At 33.0% G+C, this 5,635-nt stretch overlaps 1 protein-coding gene across 4 annotated transcripts in view; it reads right to left on the reverse strand.

Moving 5' to 3' along the window:
- The window catches only part of LOC119580229, a 45,025-nt gene that overhangs the window by 11,290 nt on the left and 28,100 nt on the right, over positions 1-5,635 (reverse strand). The window lies entirely within an intron of this gene.

The raw sequence follows: 5,635 nt of genomic DNA on the forward strand, positions 1-5,635 counted from the left end.
AATAGATGAGGACTTGACAAAAGAGCTTTACCACAAATTCACCAGAGCGTTAGAATGGAATACAAGAGCACGAATCAGGTACTCTGATTCACTGGGACTCCATCTCTTCCCCTCAAAGGGTGACAAATAGCACTTAGGAAACAGGGAGAAAGTAAATGTTCATTCTGTGTTACTTGCAGTCTATGTATGAATAAAAGAACAAATGCACCTGGTTGACCTTCTGTTGCCAGATATTTGTCTGACTTTGAGAAATATGAATTGAATTATAAATGTTACAATCGGTAAAAATAATTAGTTATAAAAAAAAAATTGTTTTATATAAATGGCATGTCATTTTCTCAAAAAGAACTATAAAAAATAAAAGAAAAAATAAATGCAAAAATAAATTCTAAAGATAAATTTATCTTAGAAGTTGATACCAATCATCTAGAGAGACTGAACCACTATGGCTGAAAGAAATGTAGTTAAACTCTTCATCCACAATGAATTTGGATAATAGTCAAGTAAACAAATAAAGACACTTTAAATGCTTCCTTTCTTTAAACATATTCTGCAATAATGTTGACATGGTAATGGTGAATATATTGATTAAAACAATAACTATACAATAATTTAACCAGGGGAGCAAAGTAGCAGCAGGCAGACTCAAATATGGCTTTCCGTCTATTATGCAACCCTTCTCTGTGGACATTACTATACATGTGTCAAGGCTGGTAGTCAATGTCTATAGCTGAGAGTATATAACAAATGCAAAATTCACCTCATTCTCTTCAACCTTTTGATTTACAATCTTCAGGCAATTGGATATAAAAATACTATATAGTTTATTTACAAATTTTGTAGCCAGCTTGTAATCTGACAGCTCTTAATCAATACTTCAAGACTTATTAACTCAAGAGGGAAAACAATAAAATTAAATAAAACAATCAAAACATGAAAAACTAAATGGTTTAAGATTTTGTGCATGTAATATATTCAAGTTTGTGCTGCCTATTATAAGTGATACAAAGGTTTTAATGTATTACACATTAGATTACTCAAATCATTGATCACCTGACTTGAGTGGTCATATACATTATTTCTTGTGATACAGTGTATACTTGTCAAAAATTAAATAATTTTGAGCCTAATAAATGTATCTGATAAATTAAGGTTATGTTTCTATTTATAAATACATACTGGCAACCAAGTTAACAAAATGGAAGTTTAATCTAATCTGCAGTTTCAATAGCAGTGTTAGTTAGTAAGCAAAGTTGTTGGAATATTGTGACCTGTTCTGACAATGGTAAATATGATATTACATTTTGATAAGTCAGGAGACCCTCCCCCTCAACTTTCTCCTGACTGCTCAGCTCAGCTGTCATGAGTCTGAGTCTTAAAACCTCAAACAGCTTGGTCCATTCTGCTTCATCAGCTGGCAGGACATATTCCTCTGTGCCATCTTCCTTCTGAGGTGACTCCCCCTGAGAAACATTCATCATCATTCCATCCTGCACTACATAAGTTCCTGGCTCACCACTCTCCACCAACACTGCTGACCCTCCCTCATTTGTGCCATCTACAAACATTGATGGAGTTCCTAGACTCGTGTCATGGCCTTCCATGAGGACAGAAGTAGTAGTGCCTTGCTGTCTTCCAGCTTGCATAGATGTGGATGATGTTCCTGAGGCACTGCTTGCTGCAGAGACTGCCATCCCTGTTGATCCCTCTACTTCCCCTTCTAACTGTGTCTGACAAAACTCCTTCATGTACTGATCAACAGTAAGTGTACCTCCTTCTTCCAATTTCAATGATCCTGGTATCATCACTGGCTGTCCTTCTGCCTCCTCTTCTCTCTGATGCCTCTCATCTCCCTCACCCACTGCTGAGGTTCTGACTTTGCCTAGTGCTTCACTGGATGTAGAAGTCTGCACTATCTGTTTGAGGCGCTTTCTGTTGCCATTTCTGGAGAGGTAATTGGATTTATCTCTAGAGTGTCTCTCCATAATTCTGTTCATGATATCTTGTGGATGGTCCACTTCATTGTGAGTGTGCTGAGGGTAGTACACCATCTGTGTCTCAGCATCGTAGTCCTGAGTGACTGGATTGTAATGCACTTTCAAGTGGATACGAGCATGACAGTTGCTGGATCTTTGTATGCGGACAAACCATCGTCTTTTCAGTTTGCTTGGAGATTCTCCCTCCACCTCACCTTCCTTTTTTTCTCTTGACTGATCAATCTGTCAACATGAACCAGTATTTTGGTTAATTAATGGATACATTAGAGATATGCTGAATATATCAGTATCAGTATTGGTCTTATTTTTGAGCATCAGTAAATATCAGTATCAGTACTGGCCATATTTTATGCATCAGTATCAGTAAAGTGCAAATATGGCCAATACTCTGATACTTTTTAACTTCATTTATCATGTGATAATAGTCAAACTTTTGTGGCAGGCTTCAGTAGTTCATTATATTCTATTATATGAGTATTATATGTGGTGCTAAGAATAGCAAAGTCCTATTGACCAAGTTTTTAAGATTCAGACATTATCTTTGCAAAGATTACAAGGATTTTGTTCTGGTTTGTCTTAAAACCTCTATTCAAGGCTTTTTACTTGTGTTAGTCAAATTTTGCAATGATACGTAAAAAAACAAATAGAAGAAGAAGAAAAGTTGTCATTTAAAGTGTCCTATATTTCTTCAACAACAGGTAAAATTTTGATTATGCACACACACACACACACACACACACACATATATATATAAATATAATGTAATTTATATATATATATATATATATATATATATATATATATATATATATATATATATGTTTATATATTATAATATATATATAATAAAAAAACATAAAAATATATATATATATATATATATAAAATATATATAATTTTTATATAAAATAAATTTTATATATAATATATAATATAATATATTATATAAATATATATAAACATATATATTTATAATATATTATATAAACATATATATATATATATTATATTATAATTATAATATATATATATATAAAATTCATAATTTTATATAATGTGTGTGTGTGTGTGTGTGGGGTTTTGGGATAATAAATTTTTCCGTTTGGAAATATAGGACACTTTAATGACAACTTTTCTTCTTCTTCTATTTTTTTTTTACTATCATTGCAAATTTGACTAAAAAAAAATAAAAAGCCTTGAATAGAGGGTTTTTTAAAACAAACCCGAACAAAATCCTTGTAATCTTTTCAAGATAAAGTCTGAATCTTAAAACTTGGTCAATAGGGCTTTTCTATTCTTAGCACCACATATAATCTCATATAATAGAATATATGGAATACTTAAGCCTGCCAAAAAAGTTTTGACTATTATCACATGTAAATGAAGTTAAAAAGAAATCAGAGTATTGGCCATATTTGAAATTTACTGATACGGGATGCATAAAAGGGGGCCCAGTACTGATACTGATATTTACTGATGCCCCAAAAAAAACCCAATACTGATACTAAATTATTCCCCATACCCTCTAAGGTATCCCTTTTTTAATTTTTTTTAACCAAAAAACGGGTTCCCTGTTGACAGATTGATCTTTTCAAAAAAAAAAAAGGAAAGGGGTGAGGGGGGGGGGAAAGAATCTCCAACAAACTGAAAAGACGATGGTTTTTTTCCGAAATACAAAACCCCGCAACTGCCCACCCTCGTACCCCTTTTAAAAGTGCATTACAACCCTTTTTCACTAAAGGACAAACGATGCTGAGACACAGAGGGGTGTACTACCCGCACACTCAAAATGAATGGCCCATCCAAAAGATAAATGAACAGTTTTGGAGGGGACACTCTAGAGATAAATCCAATTCCCTCTCCAGAAAGGGCAACAAAAAACCCTAAAACAGATAGTGCAATTTCTCCCTCCAGGGGAAGCCCTAGGCAAAGTCAGAACCTCACAGGGGGTGAGGGAGAGGGAGAGGCTTTCAAGAAAGAGGAGGCAAAAGGGGGACAGCCGGGTGTGATCCCGGGAATCATTAAAATTTGGGGAAAAAGGGAGGTCCCACTTACTGTTGATCAGTACATGAAGGATTTTTTGTCAACAAAAGTTAAAAGGGGGAAAGAAAGGGGGATCAAGGGGGATGGCATCTCTGCAGAAAAGCATCCCCTCAGGAACACACCCACATCTAGAAAGCGGGAAAGAAAAGCAAGGCACTACTATTTTCTGTCCCCCCAGGGAAAGGGCCCCTTTAACACGATCTGGGAAACTCCATCAAGGGTTTTGTAGATGGCACAAAGAGGGGGGGTCACCCGGGGTTGGTGGAGAGTGGTGAGCCGGGAAATTTATGTAGTGCAGGGGGAAAATGAGGGAGGGAAATTTTTTCTCAGGGGGACCCCTCAGAGGAGAGGGCCACGAGGAAATGCCCCTCCACTGATAAAGCGAATGGCCCAAAGCTTTTTGAGGTTTTAAGACTAAAGCCTCATGACAGTTTAGCTGAGCAGTCGGAGAAATTTTGAGGGGGAGGGTCCCCTGATTTTTCAAAATGTAATATCATTTTTACCTTTGGGGTTCAAACAGGTCACAATATTCCAAAAATTTTTGCTTACTAACTAACACTGCTATTGAAAATGGGAGTTAATTAAACTTCATTTTGTTTTAAATTGGTTGCCCCGTATGTATTTTTAAATAGAAAAATAACCTTAATTTATCAATAAAATTTATTAGGCCCCAAAAATTTTTTATTTTTGACAATATTAAATGTATCACAAGAAATAATGTATATGACCACTCAAATCCCGGGGGATCAATGGGTTTTTAGTAAACTAAAGTGTAATACATTTAAAAAACCCTTGTATCCTTATAATAGGCAGCCCCAAACTTTTAAAATTTTACATGCCCAAAAACTTAAAAACCCTTTTTTTTTTTTCATGTTTTTTATTGGGTTTTTTTTAATTTTTTTTTGTTTTCCCCCCTTTATTAAAAAGTTTTTTGGGAAAATATTGATTAAGACTGTCCCGATTACAAACTGGCTCCCCAAAATTTTTAAAAAAACTATATAGTATTTTTTTATCCAATTTGCCCGAAGATTGTAAAAACAAAAGGGTTTTAAAAAGGAAAGGGTGAATTTTTATTTGTTTTTTATACTCTCAGCTATAGACAAATTTACTACCAGCCTTGGAAAATTATAGTAATGTCCCCAGAGAAGGGTTTTCATAATAAAAACGGAAAGCCATATTTGGTCTGCCGTGCTGCCACTTTGCTCCCCCCGGTTTAAAATTTTTTGTATGTTTTTTGTTTTTTAAACAATTTATTCACCCTTTTTTTTTTTTAAAATTTTTTTTTTTTTTTTTAAAAATTTTTTTTTTTTTTTTTTTTTTTTTTAATTTTTTTTTTTTTTTTTTTATTCCAAAATTCCCTTTTGGAAAAAATAAATTTTTTTAAAAAAAAGTTTAAATTCTTTATGTTTTAAATTCTTTTTAAAAAAATTCAGTTTAAAATTTTAATTTTTTTGCCATTTCTTTTTCTTTTTAATTTTTTTTATCTTTTAGAAATTTTTAATTTTTTTTATTTTTTTTATTTTTTAAAAAACAATTTTTTTTTTTTATAACTAAATTTTTTTTAACCCATTGTAACATTTTTATTAATTTTTAAA

The sequence above is a fragment of the Penaeus monodon genome, chromosome 13 (assembly GCF_015228065.2).
Source record: "Penaeus monodon isolate SGIC_2016 chromosome 13, NSTDA_Pmon_1, whole genome shotgun sequence".
In the NCBI taxonomy this organism is placed as follows: Eukaryota; Metazoa; Arthropoda; class Malacostraca; order Decapoda; family Penaeidae; genus Penaeus; species Penaeus monodon.